The sequence below is a fragment of the Trachypithecus francoisi genome, unplaced genomic scaffold (assembly GCF_009764315.1).
Source record: "Trachypithecus francoisi isolate TF-2019V2 unplaced genomic scaffold, Tfra_2.0 Lachesis_group8, whole genome shotgun sequence".
NCBI classification, from domain to species: domain Eukaryota; kingdom Metazoa; phylum Chordata; class Mammalia; order Primates; family Cercopithecidae; genus Trachypithecus; species Trachypithecus francoisi.
Window position 1 is genome coordinate 19181310 of NW_022681473.1, and position 21505 is coordinate 19202814.

The 21505-nt window shown below is 46.1% G+C and overlaps 1 long non-coding RNA gene across 2 annotated transcripts; it reads right to left on the reverse strand.

The window, feature by feature from the left end:
- Positions 1 to 17825: 17825 nt before the first annotated feature.
- Positions 17826 to 20074, reverse strand: LOC117080997. 2 transcript variants are annotated; one of them, XR_004436047.1, is made up of 3 exons: positions 19933 to 20074; positions 18792 to 19043; positions 17826 to 18219 (listed from the first exon to the last, which is right to left on the reverse strand). It is a non-coding gene; the product is annotated as an uncharacterized LOC117080997 (long non-coding RNA). The 2 variants fall into 2 exon arrangements; XR_004436048.1 differs by having other exon boundaries at positions 17832 to 18219; positions 18792 to 18856; positions 19933 to 20065.
- Between the last annotated feature and the right edge of the window lie 1431 nt (positions 20075 to 21505).

Here is a 21505-nt window from a genome sequence, read left to right on the forward strand (position 1 = left end):
TCACTCAGAATTCACCAAGGCCTTCCCGGTAGCCACATGCAGAGACCTTATGCACTTCCTTCTTCAGGCTGAATTTAACCCCTCTTCTTGAAATGTTCTCCTACTCTGGCTTTGGGACAAAAAAGAAGCCTACTAATTTGTTCCCTAAAGTTCAGTTCTTGCTTTTTTTTTTTTTTTTTAACGTTATTGCTTTATTCTTTATGCCTTTAATGATCACCTCTATGTGGATTATTTTCTTAGCTCTCTTCCCCTTTCATGCCAGTGTCTCCCTGGAGTCCTACTCTTGAGTCCTGGTGGACTACTGGCCATTTTCCGTGAGACATCTTGAAGGTACCTCACCTCTAAGATAGACCCAACCATCTGTCCTGGTTCCCTGCCTCTACTCTTTCCCTTAATCCATGGCCCTTGAAACCCTGGAGTCCTCTTCCCTTCATTACCACTCTCCCTTCAGCTTTTACATCACGAACATGTCCACGCCCTCTGATCTAATCAGAATGGCCTCCGCACTGTCCCCAAACATGCAGTCACTCCTGTGTTATGCCTGGACTATCTGGGAGGGCACACTGTCACAGTCACATTTTTCAAAAAGAGAGTCTTCGTGTTAACCCATTATATATTTGCTCAGAGACCAAGGATCGTGCAAAGCATCCTTTGTCCCATCAGTCTCCCAAACCCGGGCCATCACCGGGCAGAGGACTTGTCCTTCTTCTTGGGGTCAACTTGACCAAAGGTGTGTGCAGGGGGAGATGGTACTTCTAGGTTCACAGTTCAGCCCTCTCCTCAGAGTCTCGGCGCTATCCTGCAGAGGAGACGTTAGAGCCTTAAGAATTTAAATTCTCTAGATTCTTAGAGCATGTCTAAAACAAATCAACTATTCTCTTGCTCCTGTGATGCATTATTATGCTAATAAAGTCGCTGTCTTTTTACTTAATCTTGCCAAGGAGACTCTCTCCTCAAGGATGGGGAGGGGAGGCACATTCCATCTTGCCATGCATCTCATACTGTTCCCCACCCATCTGGGTTTATGCTGTTCTGGTCATCTATTTGGGATATATACTTCTCTCCTATCGTTGTAATGACAATCTTCCTATTCTCCAAGGCAGGGAGATCTTAACCACTTTTGTGCCATGGGCACCATTTAATGGTCTGATAAAGCCTATTAGGCCTCTCGTCCAAAAAATGATTTGAAAGATATAAAATACACAGGATTATAAAAGAAACTGAAAACAGTTACTATTCAAAAAACCAAATTTATGATATAAGAATACTGTCCTTCTTTATATAATAAAAAAACCACCATAATTTCTTTTCTCTTTTCCTTCCTTCCTTCCTTCCTTTCTCTCTCTCTCTCTTTCTCCCTCCCTCCCTTCCTTCCTTCCTTCCTTCCTTCCTTCCTTCCTTCCTTCCTTCCTTCTTCCTTCCTTCCTTTCTTTCTCTCTCTCTCTCTTTCTCTCTCTCTCTCTCTTCTTTCTCTCTCTCTCTCTTTCTTTCTTTCTTTCTCTCTCTCTCTCTCTCTGTCTCTCTTTCTCTCTTTCTCTCTTTCTCTTTCTTTCTTTCTTTCTTCTTTCCTTTTTCTTTTCTTTTCTTTTTTCAGGGTCTCTCTCTGTCACCCAGGCTGGAGTCCAGTGGCATGAGCTTGGCTCACTGCAGCCTCGAACTCTTGGGCTCAAGAGTTGCTCCCACCTCAGCCTCCCGAGTGCCCGGGACCACAAGCACATGCCACCATATCTGGCTAAATTTTATATCTTTTGTAGAGATGAGGTCTCGCCCAGGCTGGTCTCAAACTCCTGGGCTCAAGTGATCCACCTGCCTCTGCCTCCCAAAGTGCTGGGATTACAGGCATGAGCCACCATGCCTGGCCAAAAAGCCACTATAATTTCAAAGTACAGTAGTGATGAACATAAATGATATTTTGTTCCTCTCTCCAATATCTGCCATATTACGTGTGACAGGAAAGTATCTGTTACATCTACTTCTGTGGTTTGTAGCCTACATTTATAATGGAAGAAAATGTGAAGTTTTGGTTAGAGATCAGTGAATCTAAAGATGTAAATTTTTCCTCATCTAAGTTCTTCTGTCCATGAATTCTATGAGTTCTTAATGGGAGGCCCCTGTCAAGGACCTTAACTCCTGCTTCCTTAATTCAACCCTCCCTGACTGCCATACTTCTGTTGGAGTTTTCCCTCATGCTAAACTCTTACAATAGTTATTTGCCTATTCATTCAACAAACATTGATCAAGATTGCTCATACATGTGCAAGTCACTGTGCCAGATGTGGGGAGCCCACATCATGCTAAGCAAGAACCAATTTTACCAGTAGTGGAAGAGACAGACCTATTCCCATCCAGCCATAACCCTAATCATAGCGCAAAAAGCAGATGGGAGAGCTTTAAACAAAGGTCCGAAGTATCCCAGAGAAGCAGAAGTTAACATTTCGACTTGGCGAAGAGATGGAGGAGTGAAAGGTTCCATGAGGAAGTTGGCATATGAGCTTGGCCTGGTAGAGGGAACAGGATATAAACAATTTCAACATAGTTTAATTAGATCTTGCTGGTATTTTTCCTTTTTCTCTCTTGACACAAGTAAATACAAAGCTTTTAGCAGGTGGAGATCGTATCTTTTTTTTTTTCTTAAATGGAGTTTCACTCTTGTCACCCAGGCTGGAGTGCAATGGCACGATCTCGACTCACTGGAACGTCCACCTCTCGGGTTCAAGCAATTCTCCTACCCCAGCCTCCTGAGTAGCTGGGATTACAGGCACCAGCCACCACTTGCAGCTAATTTTTGTATTTTTAGTAGAGACGAGGTTTCGTCATGTTGGCCAGGCTGGTCTCGAACTCCTGACATCAGGTGATCCGCCCACCTTGGACTCCCAAAGTACTGGGTTTACAGGTGGGAGCCACTGCACCAGGCCAAGATTGCATCTTAATATGCTTGTTGATTAATAGCATTTTTGTAGAATGTAAGTTTCTGTATTAGTTAGTTATTGCTGTGCAACAAACCACGCCCAAACCCACAGCTTTAAATGATAGTCTGTTCTTTCTCATGGGTCTATGGGTAGTTCTGCTGACCTGGGCCAGGACTGGCTGTTGTTAATTGGACTCTGTGGTCACTGGCAGCTTGGCAAGAGTCTGGCTGGTCCAGGGTGGCCTTGGCTGGGATGACTTGGCTGTCCTCTTTTTTTTCAAGTTGTGTTTGCATCAAGTTTGCTGCTGTACCATTGGCCAAAGCAAGTCACAGGGCCGAGCACAGAGTCAATGTGGGAGGACACTGCCCAAGGACAAGGGAAAAGGGAGGCGTAAAAAAATGTGGCCATTCATAGAATGAATCCATCATCATCTTCACAACTTAAATCTTTAGCCTTAAATCCTTAGTGGAATGGGATAGATCTAAATCAATAAAAAAATGCATAAGTAAAATAGTTAAAGGGCAGGGCGGCAATTTATAAATTCAGTTAGTGATGGGTCTTCTCCTGTGGCTATATCCTAAAAGTTTGAAGAATGTTATCCGCAGAGGTTGACTGGGTCATCCTTTTACTATTATTTTTTAACCAGGATGCAAACCATTGAACTGTCTTTCATGTTTGATGTTCCATCAGTTAAGCATCCCACACGATTTTTCATAGAGATGTTTTCTCTCTCCCTGAGGACATCTGCAATAGTCCAGAACACACTTTTCCTGGTGCTTGCCTCTAAGTTGCTATAAATATCAGACATTCTGTCAGCAGCTCAGGGTCACAGCTCAGGTTTCCTGAGCCAATATCGCTTGCCCCTATGCCTTGAGTTGTGTCAGTTAGAGGCAGTGGCTGGGCAGGCAAAGTGAAGTGCAAAATACAGGTGAGAAAATGTGTTTTCTGAGTAACTGGGCAAAACATATGTGTGTGTGGGGGGGGGGGAGGGGGGGCAAGTTTATCCATAACGGTAGTGTTGAGCTTGGTGTGTGGGGTCACGCAGACCTGAGTGTGAACCCTGGCTCACCTTTTATGGGTCATGTGACCTCTGGCAGGTGGCTTAAATCTCTGAACTCCAATTTCCCCTTATCTGTGACATGGAAGGAACCCACACAGATCGACTTCTCAGTTTGTGACGAGGATTAAATGAGCTACTATGCTTATAAAGTAAGTGCTCAATAAGCGTTCAGTGTTATTTCTTACAGAGCGTAAAATAATCTGAATGAGGTTACCAATAGTTGGAATACAGTTCTCTGTTAGTTCAGATAAGAGAGCCTAAAAGGCTTGCCTTTTGACCTGTGCTTGCTGCTAACAGGAGGACCGTCATACGGTATGAGGCTCCGTTCTCGTCTGTAGAGTGATTCACATTGTCCTGCACTGAATTCACAGCCTCGTTGTGGCAGTCAAATAGCATATTGCACAGGAAATTCCTTTGCAAGAATAATTTAAAATCTCCTTAAACAAATACTGCACGATCTCACTAATATGTGGGATATAAAAAAAGTAGACGCTTAGGAGCAGAGAGTAGAATGGTGGTTGCCGGGGGCTGGAGGGTGGGGGATATGGGAACAGGTTGGTCTATGGGTACAAAGTTCCAGATATGCAGAATAAGTTCTGGAGATCTAATGGTGACTACAGTTAACAATAGTGTATTCTGTATTTGAAATTTGCTGGGAATAAATCTTAATTGTTCTCACCAAAAAAAAAAAAAAAAAAAAGAAAGAAAAAAAATAAGACTTTGGGAGGCCGAGGTGGGCGGGATCGCTTGAACCCAGGAGTTGGAGACCAGCCTGGGCAATACGGCAAAACCCTGCCTCTACTAAAAGTACAAAAAATTAGCCAGATGTGGTGGTATGTCCCTGTAGTCCCAACTACTCGGGAGGCTGAGGCAAGAGGATTGCTTTAGCCCAGGAGGCTGAGGTTGCAGTGAGTCAAGATCACATCATTGCATTCCAGCCTGGACGACACAGTGAGACCCTGTCTTAAAGAAAAAAAAAAAAAGGAATTATGTGAGGTGATAAGATATGTTAGATAATCGGCTTGAGTGTGAACATTTTGCAATATATACACATGTCAAAAATCACATTGTACACCTTAAGTATATATAATTTTTGTCAATTACACCTCAATCAAGCTGGAGGAGAAAAAGAAGGCCCAGAACTGGGCAACAGCACTCAGGTCTGATCAGTCTACCCAAGACCCCAGCACTTCTGGAAATTTTGTTCTTTTGTTTCTGATTTGATTCTACTCTTTTTTGAGTCCCAAGAAACTGCCTGACCAGCCTCTGTACACAGTGGGTCAGGCTCCCTTCGAGGCCTGTCATCTTTAGCCTGTAAGTCTCTGAACTCTCCAGAAGCCCAACTTCTAGGCTTGTGATTCTTATTTGGAATACGCTCCACTCTAACACATTTGTCAGTGTTTTTCTTTTTGATTGCACTTGTTTTTACCTCAAAAACTGAACTGGCTGGCACAGTGGTGAGCACCTGTAATCTCAGTGACTTGGGAGACTGTGATTGAGGCAGGAGAATCTCTGAAGCCCAGGAGTTTGAGACCAGCCTGAGCAACATAGCGAGATCCTGTCTCTAAAAAAAATAAAAAATAAAAAAGACTGATGTGAATTGACGTAAGACCTGTGGTTTGAATACTTGTTTTTTGGTTTAAGTATGTTATGGTGGTTATATTTTCAGTTACATCATACCCATAAAAACAATGTTTAAAATCCAGCAAAAAAATAAAAATAAATAAAATAAAATCCCCTTGAATACATTTGAGGTAATGCTGTAGTTTTCAACTCCTCCCACGAGAGATTTTACGGAGTGCCTACTCTGTGCTACCCGGCTGTGGCTCCTGTTGTTAGTGGTGGCGCCCAGGAGAAATTAAAATTACAAGAGTGTTTCCTTCCAGATGTTGTTGCTACAGGCTCAAGGTGCTCTTTTAACTGGGACATCAGGCTTTCTTGAAATAGACAAGAATTCTAGAAACATGACATTGTGCCTGATTCATCGCTTCAACTTGCCACTGACTCATTCTCTCCTTGATAGGTTCTTCAAGAGTAACTTTAATTACATCATTTACTTATTGTTTTCTTCCTTGATTCATTCTCTTTCTACAATTCTTGTTTATCATCTCAGTGATTGGCTCATCTCACCTCTGAGACTTGGGTACAATCCTCTGGCCTCTGGAAACAGACACTGAGGTTTTCATGTATCTCTGTTAACGTGTGCAAACACCCCCAGGCTTGTACACTTGAAATACATCAGTAGGAAGGGTACTTTTCAATTTGCTAGTGTTTCACACAGCTTATCTTATTTAATGATCTCAGCTGCCCTACAAAGTGGATACCATCCTATTAAAAAAATGCAGGAGCAGAGGCTCTGAGAGGGGACTGTAACTTACCCAAGATCATGCAGTAGATTGCAAAACTCCTTCCAAATCCCTACCCTTCCCTGTACCCACACCTTTTGCCATTCATCTGCAATGTCCTTTTCTGATTCTGGGCTCAGCAATATAACTCGCTCTGGCCAATAGGATAATAATGGCAAATGTGATGTAAGCAAAATCTTGAAAAATACCTGTGCAACTAATCACGTTTGCCTTCTCTCTTATACCTGTGCCATTACCATGGGAACATGCTTGGGCTAGGATTACAGACACTTGGAGCAGAGCTGAGTCATCCTAGCTGTCCCAGTTGAGGCCAGCCTAGGTCAGTCGATGCCAACCAAGACCTAAGCATGTTAGTGAGCCCAGCCATGATCAGCAGAACCACCTAGCCAACCATCCCAGACCTATGAGCAATAAGGCCTTACTATTCTATACCACTGAGGTTTTGTGATTATTTATTTCACAGCATTGTTATGGCAGTATGTAACTGATAGAAGCGGTATACAGGGAAGAGTATGTTTTAGTCTGTTTTCATGCTGGTGATCAAGACATACGAAAGACTGAGCAATTTACAAAAGAAAGAGGTTTAATGGACTTACAGTTCCACGTGGCTGGGGAAGCCTGACAATCGTGGTGGAAGGTGAAAGGCACATCTCACATGGCAGCAGACAAGAAAAGAAGAGCTTGTGCAGGGAAACTCCCCTTTTTAAAACCATCAGAGCTCGTGATACTTATTCACTATCATCAGAACAGCCTGGGAAAGACCTGCCCCCGTGATTCAATCACCTCCCACCATGTCCCTCCCACAACAAGTGGGAATTCAAGATGAGATTTGGGTGGGGACACAGCAAAACCCTATTAGAACAGATCTCTGGAATTGGGCAGGCCAAGGTTTGAATCCAATCTCTGTTATTTGGAGTGTGCGTTTCTTTTTGAGACTTAATTTCCTTATCCTTGAAATGAGGTAATATACTTCCTTCATAGGGTTGCTGGGAAGACTAAACACAAGGTGAAATAAATAAAGCCCCAGGGACATAAACAAAAAATGATGGCTTCTCACAGCAATGCTCCAGAACAAACAACAAGGGAATACTGGGCCCAATCCCAGGACTGTCCACTTGTGAATCCAACACCTTTTCACATCAACTCCAAGGTAAGAATTAAGAATAGAATGGCTTGGTTCTAATCTTACCACGAAATGCTGCTCCCCTGAATCTTCCATTGCAGTATAGAGAGCAGGACAGGCCTTTAAAAAATTAATGTTGCTTAAATTTAGGGGCCTGAAAAAAAAAGCCAAATCCAATATTTTCCTTTGGACTTATGGTTTTGCCAAATAGATGGCAGCGATTTGGGGAAGGAGAGTTGCTTTTGTCCTGGGTATGGATGTTTTTCAGATCAAAGTCCTCCCGGCATGATTGAGTGCAGGGGCCAGCCTGGCTTCATTTGCCAGGAAATGTGAATGTTTCCCGAGGAGGCTTTGCTTTTGTCACCTGGCCTTCTTTTTTGGGCCTCCTGTAGGGCTGCCCTTTCCCTTCCTTTGAAGCCATTGTCTTCCTGACATGAAAAATGTACTCAGGTAAGCTGAGGGCTAATTATCTCAAGGGGGAAGAAAAAACAATGAACTCAAGGCTGAAATATAGAACCACTAACTCTGTAAATTCTGAGAAGTCATAAGACACTCTTTTAAAATTAAAAAATACATATACATTTGAAACAGTTTCTTCTTAAACAGAATTAACTTGGAATGTTTCTTACACAATTTAGCTTCCTTCTTTCCCCCTCTACTCCTACCCTAGAGAGCTCACTTCCCTTCATCATCTCTGAGGCTGATGATAGGTGACAACAGTTAGCTGCCCTGTACTCTGCCCCTAACTTATTGTATGACCTTGGATAATTTCATAATAATGCCTAAGATTATGCCATGTGGCATTTCTGAGCTTCTGCTTCTCATAAGTAAGATGACATTGCGATTACATTTCTTTGAACATTTTTATAGTACTGTAAAACAATAATTTATTATCTCTTACAGTTCCATGGGCTGACTGGACTCCACTAGGAGTTCTTGGTGTCTCTTGTGTGGTTGTGTGAGATAGTGGCTGGGACTGAACTCATCTGAAGGCTTGACTGGGCCGGATACCCTAGATGGCCCACTTTTAGGCAGAGGCGGCTGGCAGTTGATGCTGACTGTCAGCTGGGAACTTAGCTGAGAGTGTTAACTGGAGTCCCTAGACATGGCTCCTCCACGTGGCTTGGGCTTGTCATGGTAGGGCACCTGGATTCTGAGAGAGAGCATCCCAAGAGACACAAATGGAAGTGATGAGGCTTCTTATGATGTATACTGGAGGTACTGAGACAGAGACATCACTTTTGCTACATTAGAATGTTTGGTGCTGACATTTTATGATTTCACAACTTGGATCCTCTGTCCTCTGATATGGAATCAGATATTAGTTTACGGAGCTGAGCAGAGAGCCAGCTGGTCCTGGGCACAGAGGAGGCTGTGTTCCATGCTGAAGACAAGAACATATGGTGGACGTACCATCCTAACTATTTGGGAAGGGAGCTTTGTGGCTACATGGGAGTTATCATCTACCAGTGCTGGCTGCATCCTGGCTGTGCCCACCTCTGGGCTCTGAATCTCTGCCCCTCAGTACCCCCAACTCCAACACAATTGTGATGTTAGGCATGTATTAGGCATGTGAAGATAAGAAAGAGAAGACACAGCTCCCACATTTATCTCCATGAGAAGATAAGCCATAGGGAGAAAGACTGCTGTGCACGAGAGGGAGCGTCAAATGCCAAATGGGTGTCACAGTTAGGGTCTGCTAGGGGCACTCAGGGGAAGGAGGGCTGGGCATAGAGAGTCTTCCTGGAGGAGGTGACTCTCGATCTGAATCTTGAAAGGTGGTAGGAATTACTCAAGGAAGGAATGGGAAGGGCATTTCAGGGGAGAGATCCACGTGAGTGAAATCTGAGGACTGGCAGGGAACAGCAACTCACCTGGGTAACCACAGAGTGATAGGAATAGGAGAGGTAAGAGGTGGTGGGAGATGGAGCTGGAGATGCAGGCAGGGCTCAGGGTCATGCAGGGACTGGGAGGACAGGTTACAATATTCTCATTTTCCTAGGCTAGGGCATAGAAGCTCGGGAAGATAAAGGGACTTGACTAAGGTCACATAACTTGTAAGTCACCAGTCAGGCTTTGAACTCAGGACTCTGTGACGCCTTTGTCTCATCTCTTTGCGTCATCGTCTAACTGCAGTTGCTGCTGCTGGGTTTCCCAGCTCCCTCTCCCGTTTCTCTGAGGCTCCTGGCAGACAAAGGGTGTTGCTTTTCTGCACCATTTATTGTAATGACTTCAATTAAACCATCTTGTGCTGGATCAGTGAGCAGCTCTAGGGAATCGATGAGCAGGGCTGGCTACCAGGGAAGCAGAGTCTCCTCCCCTTGTTCCTGCCAATCCTAGGTCTGGGTTCCTATCCCCAAGTCTAGGGAGGGCTCAAGAGAGGAAATGGGGACCAGGGGGCAGATAGCAAATCATAAGAGACAAGGAAGCAAGTATCTATTACCTTCCTGACATTGAGGATGCGTGGCCAGCCCTTGGATGTCCATCTTTCCTGGCCCTGCCCACTGCTGCCCTTGCTCAGCTGCCTTCCTCTGGCTAATTGGGACCTGCAGCTGCAGCTCCAAGACAATGGGGCATCCTACCTGGCTGCCTCAGTGCAGGCCCAGTGTGCAAGGAGCCTGGGCCCCAAGGAAGAGGAGCTAAGGGCCCTGTCCTAACTTGCTACATGTCCTTTGGCAGGTTGCCTCCACTCTCTGAGGCTTCTTCTGGGGAAAAACAACAGGGTGGAAATTGCAGTGCATGATGCTGTTGTTCTCCACTTGTCCTCTTCAATTCATTGTGTCTCCTTCTTAGCATTGCTCTGTGCCTCAAAAGACTGATCCCTGTGGAATGAATCAATGGGTTCCCGTACCTATTGGCTCCAGTATGATTTGGCTGCTGGGAGACACAGGCAGGAGGCTGGAGGGTGGGAGAAGAGAGGGTGGAGTATTTCTTCCCTGCTACCTCTCTGCTTTGATGCAGGATTTGGCCAGTGCCCTTCTGCCTGGTTATAGCTTCTGCCCAGCAGGCCTTCTCACTGCTCCAGGCCTCAGTGGGATCCAGTAACCTTCTTTAGGCCCGTGGGTGGTTTCCAGTATGATATGGTTTGGATCTGTGTCCCTGCCCAAATCTCATGTGGAATTATAATCCCCAATGTTGGAGGTGGGGCCTGGTGGGAGGTAATTGGATCACGGGGGCAGTTTTAATGCTTAAGCACCATTCCCCTAGTGCTGTTTTCATGATAGGGTTCTCACGAGATATGGTTGTTTAAAAGTGTGTAGCACCTCCACCCTCCCTTCCTCTTGCTCTGGCCATGTGAACATCTGCTCTGGCTTTGCCTTCTGCCATGATTATAAGTTCCCTGAGGCCTCCCCAGAAGCAGATGCTGCCATGCTTCCTGTACAGCCTGCAGAACTGTGAGCCAATGAAACCTCTTTTTTTTTGAGACAGAGTCTTGCTTTGTGGCCCAGGCTGGAGTGCAGTGGCATATTCTTGGCTCACTGCAAACTCCACCTCCCGGGTTCAAGCAATTCTCCCACCTCAGCCTCCCGAGGAGCTGGGATTACAGGTGCCCCCCACCACCCCAGGCTAATTTTTGTATTTTTAGTAGAGACAGGGTTTCACCGTGTTGGCCAGGCTAGTCTCGAACTCCTGACCTCAAGTGATCTGCCTGCCTCGGCCTCTCAAAGTGCTGGGATTACAGGCATGAGCCACAATGCCGGGGCCTCTTTTCTTTATAAATAACCCAGTCTCAGGTCTTTCTTTATAGCAATGCGAGAACACACTAATACACAGCAGTTTGCAGTCTCTGGGTTTCTCAGCGTTCTTCTTGGTTTCTTTAATCCAGCCTTCTGTAAATAGTACCTCCTCAGTAAAGTCTCTCCAGTTGAACTATTTGAGCAGAGTTCTGTTTCCTCTTGGGACACTAATGTATTCTCTGAAGGCCCTTTCCAACTCCAAAGTCTTACACGTTTGTGAGGGGACGATGCAACGGCCTGGCTGACTCTCAGGCACCAGAGCCTGGGTTATCCCGTGACAGTTTACAGGCTGAGTGATCCCAGCTCCTCAGCAGTTCTTCCTTCCCCTCCCTTGGTCCTCCACCCTCACAGCCTTTGCTCAGATTCCCATCATTTATTTCTTGTTTTAATCCAACTTTATTGAGGTATAAACTACGAATAGCAAACTACATCCGTGGAAAGTATACGATTAGATGAGTACCTATCTGTTAAGTCTTGAATGTTTGTGTCCCCCCAAATTCACATTGAAACTTAATCCCCAGTTTGGTGGTATTAACAGGTGTGGCCTTTTGGGAACTGATTAAGTCATGAGGGTTCTGCCCTTGGGAATGGGATTAATGCTCTTGTGAAAGAGGCTTCAGAGGCTGGGCACGGTGACTCACGCCTGTAATCTCAGCACTTTGGGAGGCTGAGAAGGGTGGATCACCTGAGGTCAAGAGTTCAAGACCAGCCTGGCCAACATGGTGAAACCCTGTCTCTACTCAAAATACAAAAATTAGCTGGGCATGGTGGCAGGCACCTGTAATCGTAGCTACTCGGGAGGCTGAGGCAGGAGAATCACTTGAACCTAAGATGCGGAGGTTGCAATGAGCTGAGATCGTGCCATTGCACTCCAGCCTGGGCAACACGAGCAAAACTCCATCTCAAAAAAAGAGGCTTCAGAGAGCTGCCTGGCCCTTCTCATCCTTCTGCCATGCGAGGACATAGGGTTCATCCCCTCTGGAGGGTGTAGGAACAAGGTGTCTTCTTGGAAGGAGAGAGCAAGCCCTCACCAGACACCAAATCTACTGGCACCTTGACCTCCAGAACTGTGAGAAATGCATTTCTGTAATTTGCAAATTATCTGGTCTAAAGTATTTTGTTTATAGCAGCAGGAATGGACTCAGGCAGCATCCTTTTTACCCAGGACTGTTCTAACAACTTTCTAACCGGTCTCCAGTCTTCGTTCTTCTCCCTGCAAACTCATCCTCCTCAGATCTGATGATGTTACTCTCTGATCATGTGCTGTCCTGCTCATAAACCCTGGCCGGTGCTCCTTGACCTTGAGCATGACATATGAGGCCTTCATGAGCTGGACTTGAGCTTTCCAGGCTCAGCTCTCCCTGATATCCTATGGATGCTCCAACTGTCATGAACTACTTGAGTCATACTCTCTCCAAGCTCTCTGACTTTGTATGAACTGTTCCCAGCCCTAATGTGCTCTGCAACCTCGCAGCTTTGACCCTCAGCTTTCCTCTGTGTCTCACTAATTCTTCTTTGTCCTTGGCCACCACGAGTCTCTCTTCTGTGCTTCCAAAGTATACTGCAGGTACTTCTCTTGTTACACTTATTCTGAACCATAAACAATGCCCGTTTCTCTTACTAGAGTGTGGGCCACTTGAGGTTACAGTATGTGTTTCATTTCTGCACCCCTAGCTACTAACACTGTATAAGGTGCATGGTTCATTTTTCATCCATCCATTCAACAAATATTTGATCGTCTGCTAGAGGCCAAGCACTCTTCCAGCATGGCGCTAAGGAACTCTACAAGACAGGTATACTAGTCATTCTGCTGTTGTATCTCTGCTCCAAATCCCACCTTTTTTTTTGAGATGGAGTCTCACTCCGTTGCCCAGGCTGGAGAGCAGTGGCACAATCTCGGCTCACTGCAACCTCCACTTCCTGGGTTCAAATGATTCTCCTGCCTCAGCCTCCCAAGTAGCTGGGATTATAGGCACCCAGCACCACACTCGGTTAATTTTTGTATTTTTAGTAGAGATGGGGTTTTGCTATGTTGGTTAGGCTGGTCTTGAACTCCTGACCTGAAGTGATCCTCCTGCATCAGCCTCCTAAAGTGCTGGGACTACAGGTGTGAGCCACCATGCCCAGCCTCAGCACGTACATTCTGACAACACACACTACTTCTTGTGGTTATTACCTCTGTGTTACTTCAGTGTTCGCTTTTAGATTTTTCTTCTTCCTCTAATATGTTTTATTTAAACTAACTACTTTTATTAAATGACACCTCTGAAATATCTAGTGCAGTTCCTGTTCTCTTGACTGGACCCTGACTGATGCCATGGGGAAGGCCCTTGGGCTCGTGGACCTTAATTTCCACGAGGAATTTAAGGTGAGGAAGGTAGACAACAAACCAATAAAAGAAGGGTAGTAAAAAGTGTTACAGTGAAAAATTAGGGTAATGGATGGAGCCTGGGCTACTTTAGATTAGTTGGGGAAAGTCTGTCCAAGAAGGTGACATTTAAGCAATGAAAGAATTAAGTTTCCACCCATGTAAAGAGCTGAGGAAAGATGCCCTAGGGACAGAGACCAGTCAGTGCAAAAGCCTTATGATTTGAGTGGGCTTGGATTCAAGGATCAGAAGGAGCGCTGGTGTGGGCAGAGTGGGGTGAGGGACGGGTACTGCGGAGGAGTGGAGCTGAGAGGCAGGCAGGGGCTAGATCACATGGGCCTCCTTAGCCAAGGATTAGTTTCTCTTTTTTGTGTTTTTTAGAAATTCTGAATGTGTTGAAAAGGCTTTAGAGGGATTTAAAATATAGGAAGTAACAAGGTCTGACTTAGATTTACAAAAGATCTCTCTAGCAGCTGACGGGCAACAGTCTATAGGGAGCAAGAGCAGAAGCTCTATTCTCCTCAGGGCAGACCATAGACACCTTTCAAGGACGAAGAAAGTGAGGCCCAGAGAGTTGACAAGATCTGTCCTAGCTCAGTCCATTTTAGAATTTTGGTTCCCAGACCAGTGGCCCTTTGTGGCTACACATTCTCTAACTGAGGCACAACTGACCCGGGTTCTGGGTGAAGCTTCTCAGCCCGGTTTGCAGAGAAGACGAAGCCCTTGGAGCAGCCAAGCACCCACCCTTGACAATACTCTTTCTTCATCACAGGTCCTGCTGTGTCCAACTCATGATTTATCAAGGTACACCACCAGTCTGGTCTGTCACAATAAGAGGTGGGGGAGCCTTGAAAGAAAACAAGGCTCGCTGGGGCCTTCTGCAGATGTTGGTGTGAATTCATAAGTCCCCAAATTTGCATTATTCTCCTTTCTTCTTTCCCAACATCTAGTCCATCACCAAATCCTTCTGGCTTCCCAAACATTTGCTGACTCTGGCCTCTTTTCTTCAGGGTCACCAGGAGACACACCTTCAGGAAGCACCTTTTCTGTTCTATCCCAGAGGGCACCATCACATACACTATGATATGAATCATGACCCCTGGAGCTGTGTGGAGTTTCTGCATCTCTCCCTCCCCACCGTGGCTACCCTCATCCAGCAACCATCCTGTCTCTTACCAGTATTACCGCAGCTGAGACCCAAGTCTTAAGGAAGCTAAGATCCAGGCCAGCAGGGGCCACACAGGTAGAGTGAAGGTGATGCTGGTGGGATTTGGGGCTTACCTTGAACCGGCAGGCATTTTGGGTAGAAGGGAGGGGTCACTTTGTAAATAGAGGTAGGAGAAAGAGAAGAATATTTCTAAATGCTTCAGGCAACAGGTTTTTGCTTTAGTGAAATAACACTTCCTTCCTGCAAACTTCGGGGATGGAGGAAATGGCTGGATGGGTCCTGGGAGTGCTGCTGAGGTGATCTCCGGTCAGAAGTTTTTCTCCACAGCTTGGAAAAAGAGGAGGGTGTAAGACTGTGAATGAAGCTAAGAGATCCTTTCATGCTTGGGAACTGAGAGACCACATAGACACAAGCTTCGGGAGACTCCAAAGCCTCGGACCTACTTTTAAGCTAGCACTGAATTCTGATTGGCTGCCTTTGCCTGCCTCAGTCTGTTCCTCTTACTGATTGGCTAGGTTCTTCTGCCCATGGCAGAGCCCTGCTCCAGCCACCGGGTCCTCCCACCTGCCACAGTGTCACCTGGGATTGGCTGGGCTCTGAAAGGCCAGGCTGGCTTGGCTGTTGCCATCATCAGATTCTTCCTCATTAAACAAATGAATCACAATCCTAATTAATTTGAGCAACAGAATTTATGTAACTACTCCCAGCAGGATGTCTGCTCTCAGTCGGCAGAGAGATTAATTCCTCTCTCTGGGAAATTCCAGCCTTGCTGGTCAATAAACCTTAATGATGACTGAAATCTCCCATCTGTCTCTGCTCAGGGCAGGTAACCCCTGCTAAGCAGACACCCAGAGACACCCAGAGGCAGTACCCCAGGCACCGGCAGGACAAGGGCAACAATCTCCCAGCCTAGATGTGTCCTGAGCCACATGGAGCACGCAGTAGGTGTTTACTTAAGGACGGGGGCTACCCCTTCCAGGGAAGTTCCGAACCACTTAAAACCCACAGGAAGTGTTCAATGTCTGCTTACGGAATAAATGAAAGGAAGTGTGTGTCACTCAGATACTTATAAAATAGTCTCGAGATCCTAAACTCCAAGCAAACTTCTCCAGCTCTTTCCAGCCCTTTTTCTCCCTCTATTTCCCATGACCATAACCCAGTTCTGTCTTTTTCCTATTTTGAACTTTCCAGACTCAGAAATTTGGCTCTTAATGTTCCCTGCCCTTGAACTGTCCCAGGCCTCTCCAAAACAGCCTTCAGCTGCGTGGGAGGGAGGGGTAGCAAAGTGGAAAGTGTTTCAGAGTGAGTGCTAATTCTGGTTCTGCCACTTACTCATTGTAGCTTACCTCTCTGTTCTTAACCTTTCTCTCATATGTAAACCACACGAGGTTCTTGGGAAGATTAAATAAGAAAACATGGTGAAAATGTATTGCACGGTACTTGACTCATTTAATTAGCGACAGACAGTGTTTTAGGTAACGGAGATACAATGGTGTTCAAGGCAGGCAAGATTCCTGCTCCCAAAGAATTTAATTTCCAAGAGACAAGAAGCAAGCTAGCACATATGTAAGATAATCTTAGTTAGGGAGCAGTGCTCAGCAAAAATAAAAAATGTATGGAGAGGGACTGAGGGGAGTGAGGAACTCCTTGAGGAGGCACCACTCTGAGACCCAAATGACAAGAAGGAACTAACCACATGAAATCTGGGGGAATGACATTCTAGAAAGAGGGGAAAGAATTGCTGCTAAGAAGATGTGGGCGTGTTACAAAAAAGTTGCAAAGTCCCTGAGGTACGATTGAGCTCCTCGTGATCAATTTGAGGCTTCTGCTCTTGTCTCTTGTAGGTGAACGGGGTAAGGTTTGGTAGGACTGAAAAATTCATCCAGCTACCTATCTAGGGAGCGCGAGGGTCAAGACGTGGACCCAGGTCTTCTGCCCTTGAGAGCAGAGTGCTTGTCACTACAGCACAAAGAAGGTGTAAGAGAAAGGAAAAGTGAGTGGGAGGTGGTGAGGGAGGAACAGACTGCCTTGTCCTCCACCAGATCTAAATCTGTCTCCTCCTTACGGTTGGCAGGATTATAGGATCTGGCTCCCATGAAGGCCTTCCACCTCCGCTGGCCTAAGCTGTCAGTGTCAGAGAGCACTGGCCTTAACAGCTCCCTCACCAGAGCAGCTATGATTCCTTCTTCATTTCCAGCAGGGAAGATCCAATAACTTTTACGATATGGGATTTCTTTTTTCTCATGATAATAATGTTCATTGTGGGGAAAAAAAAACACAATAAAATAAAAATCAGCTAGAATTCCAACTTCTGGCAATTTTGGTGTCTATCTTTCTGCAAAGTTCCTATATGCATACTTTATAAAATTACGAACATACTGCACATACAGTTTTGGAATATGCCTTTTTCCTTCTGTCATGAAAAAAGTCTTCAAATGCCTTTTAACAGCTACACAATAGTTCACTACATGAATCAACTCAAATGTAACTATTTTTGGCCTTTTATTATAAATAACACAAAGAACCCTCAGTCTTTTTTACATAATGTCCTAACAGAGTAGGGGAAATGCTCCTCAATCCGGTACAATGTCCTGTGACCAGGGAAACAAATTTTTTCTTTTCTTTTTTTTTTTTTTTTTTTTTGAGGCAGAGTCTCGCTCTGTCGCCCAGGCTGGAGTGCAGTGGCGCGATCTCGGCTCACTGCAACCTCCGCCTCCTGGGTTCAAGCGATTCTCCTGCCTCAGCCTCCTGAATAGCTGGGACTACAGGTGTGCACCACCACGCCCAGCTAATTTTTGTATTTTTAGTAGAGACGAGGTCTCACTATGTTGGCCAGGCTGGTCCATCTTCTTAGTTGGTGGGAACAGGGACATCTACACTCCCAAACACCTTACCCTTGAGTGTATAGCACACTTTACTGTCATTTTCTTCTGAGAAATGGAGATTGTTGCACTTTCCCCAAATTTACCTTCATTCTCAGCCTCTCCTTGTCATTGTAATCCCAGAAAAGATACAATGGGGAAAAAGGGGAGAAAGAAGGGGGGATGTAATTTGATGCTACATTCTGAAACAATACACATATTTGAGACGCATGAATATTCTTTAATAATATTTTTATTAAATGATAAATTGCCAGGCAGGCAAGGGGTCCAGGATCAAGCCCTGGTCTCAGTATGCCAGAGTCTAAGGTGACTATGTTTGGTTTCTGCAGGGGCCTGCCATGGAGGCAGGCAAGGGAGGGAGGAGTCGGTGGTTCTAATCATTGGAGGCTGTTGGGGGTGGAGTCAGGGTAACGCATCTGTAGTAGGCCTGGAGAACAAACCTGGCAGCTGGGACATGACTGGGAAAGCACTTGAGGACCTGGGTGGGGGCTGACATTCGTTTGCACTGGCGCCGGGAGGGTGGTCTGCCCCCTGTGGGTGGTGCTCAGGTTTAAAGCTCCTCCTTGGGGCCACTGCCATCACCATGTCTCTGGTTTCTTGCTTGACCTGGAAAAAAGAAATTGAACCAGAGAGAGAGAAGGGCACAGGAAAAGAGACGAGGAGAACAGTGTGAAAGTGAGAAAAAGGAGACAGAGGGTAAAAGAAGTCAATGCAGGGAGGCACGTGCTTTGACAAGTGGAATCTTTTTGGTAGACATTTAAGCAGCAAGAGCCACTTTTGGTCCTGGACAAGCTTATTACACATCCACAGTTGATGAGCTCTCAAGGGCCAATGACAAGTATTCAGATACCCAGTGGGTCAGGGAAATGGTGTTTGCCAACTCTACTGACTACAGACTCTGCCTCTAAACTGATTTGGTGCCCTCTTTCTGCAAATCAATTTCTCAAACTTTCTGGGAGCCGGTTATTTCTCAGTGGAGCAGACTACGATGAACCAGTGCTAGGGAACAGGTCTTCTGGGGAGGGACTGAAATGCAGAAAAAATTTTGGTGGCCTGGGCTGGATTCAGGAGATGGGAGGATGGAAGGGCTGGGGAGAAAGAATCTGGGGAAAAGGAAAGGAGAGAGGAGGAGGGGTGGGTGTGAGTGAAAGAGTTCCGCCCTCCTTACCCATGCTCACCTCTCGCTGCCAAATAATTATACTGTCTTCTTTTCAGGCTGCAGGAAATGGTGTTCTGGTATTCACTGGAAAAGCCCAACAGGCATTGTCAGCTTCTGAGGCATATGAATGGGGTATGGGGGGAGGCCTTGGTGTTGGTTGGGAAAACCGAGGGCAGCAAATGCAGGGCCCTCACTCTTACTATGGGAACACATCTCCGTTCAACTTGGTGAGAAGAGAATTAATGTTTCAAAAGGACCTTTTATCAGGAAACTACAGGAAAGAATCAGAACAATCCATAAGTGGGGTTAAAGGGCATTCTTCATTCTCAATAGCTTTTTCCTCTCCGCCTAACCCTGTTTGAGTGGACAGTGGACCAAAATGTTTCCTCTATTTTTTTTTTTTTTAAGACAGGGTCTCACTCTGTCACCCAGGCTGGAGTCCAGTGGTGCAATCTCGGCTCACTGCAGCCTCCACCTCCCGGGTTCAAGCGATTCTCATGCCTCAGCCTCCCGAGTAGCCAAGTAGCTGGGATTACAGGCGCCCGCCACCACGCCTGACTAATCTTTGTACTTTTAGTAGAGACGGGGTCTCTCCATATTGGTCAGGCTGGTCTCGAACTCCTGTCCTCAAGTGATCTGCCCGCCTTGGCCTCCCAAAGTGCTGGGATTACAGGCATGAGCCTCCACGCTCGGTCATCCTTTATTTTTTGAGTTCACACTCAAAGAGGCCCTTCTGGTAAGCAACCACTTCCCTTCACCCTCCAAGCTTTCCCTTTGGCCGAAGCGCATCTCTCCTTCCTTCCTTTTGAGCATCCTCCTGGCTCTGGATCCTGGAAGTGCTTCTGTACTCTGGTCCTTTCCCTGACGTTCACAATTAACTAGCCTGTGGATAATCTGGGTTCTCCCGTTCTTGAGGCAGGGCGTCTTCCAAAATATCCAAAAGCAAAGGAGCCGAAAGATCATGGGGAATCAACCCTCTCCTTATGAAAAGGCAACTGAGCCCCAGGATGAGGAATAGACTCGCCCAGGGTCACAGAGTGAGGGAACGGTAGGCGTGGGGGCAGAATACAGCCAGTGCAGCCTACCTAGCACTACTACTATTAACAAAACCCATTAGTAGGTGCTAAGCCTTTTCCCCTTCCCCGTCCAAAGGCTCTAACCTGCGTGTGGGTCTAGGCTGATGCTACCTTCCCCTCCCTATTCCCCATGCTTGTGACGCCCAGGCCCTGGCAGTGAGACCAGCAAGTGGGGGCATCAGGAACTTCTCCATTGGCTCAAATACCCAGGAGCGATTGGCCTGTCTTCCAGCTTCCGTTTGTGTCAGGAATTGCTGCTCATTGGCCTAGCAGAAGTGATTGACGGGTCAATAGCCCAATGAATGATGAGCCTTGGAAGCGTGGTGACAGTTACTAGTCAGTCCTTGCTTCGCGAGATCCTGGGGTAACGATTTTATTTTTTTCCGAAGTTGATTCAGCCATTTTTCACACTCAAAATCCAGTGTCTTCTCAGTAAAGGGTGTAAAGCAATTTTCTCCCCCAAAGAAAGAATGCGTTTGGGACTCTGAAAGTACAAACGAACTGTTCAAGAGAAAATAAGAGTGTCATATTGAATGAATCACTTAATAAAGGGGATTTTGCTTTGCTAAACAGTTGGTGGGCAAGTGAGTGGGCAGGAGGGAGGGGAAAGGTGGCCAGGAACGGGGACAGAAGAGTCAGGCAGCAGAAGGCTGGAGTCAAAAGTGCTTATTGCAGTTCTTGTAACCTGTGTGAAATGCTGTGGCCATTCTTGGGGCCTGGATAGGTTCTGGGACCTAGGGAAAAGGATGGAGTCACTTCTGGGGACACTTAAGGTCCAGGAATCGGGGCTAAACTGGCAGTGGGGTGATGAGGCAGTGGTTGTGGTAAGAGCTGGCTTGGATGGTGAAAAGGGTAGCCTGGACCATGAGACAATTCCTGAGAGTAGCTAGTGATGGTCAGATAAAAGGAGTGGCCCATCCTTGAAGGGTGTAGTCACATAAGATGGGGCTCCTGGAAGAATGACAGTGGATCACCCCGTAACTGGTTAGAAGATGGAGTTGGAGATAAAGAGAGATGAGACAGGGAGTTGAGACATGGGAAGTTTGACAAAGGAGAGAGAGTGTTGCAAGGACTGAGAGCTGGAGTCCCAGAAAAGCTGAGCAAACCATGCTTGGTACATAGTTGTCACTCAGTAAGTGCTAGCTATTATTATTGCTCCCTTTGGGAGGGGTGGGAGGGGTTAAGTCTGGTAGTTCAAAGACTTTAGGAGGAAGTGAGTGGAGAACTAAAAGAGTGCCAGGAAAATAGGCCATTCTAGTTGTCCATTTCTCTCCCCACTGTGATTATGAGAATTGCAGAAGCCACTCCTCCATTGGGGAAATGAGAGGGAAGAATTGAACTAAAGAGAGGGTGCCAGTATGTTCTGCAGCTGGAAACCCAAAGGATGGGAAGTAGGAATGGGGAGAGGCTGCCCTTCCAAGTGTCTTCCATAGAGCTTGTTAGAAGTGAGGTGAAAGAGGAGGGAACAGGTGAGAAGTAGAATGGATTGTGGCATGGTTAGGCCCTGGGTGAACCTTGTACGTTATACATAACCGTTGTTGTGATTGCTGGGGTGGGGTCGTGGGGAGGAGCCCCCCTAGTTGTCTCTCTTGAGAAAAGGGAATGGTGATGAGATTCAAGACTCCATTGGAAATTCCCAGCAATCATTGCCATAAAT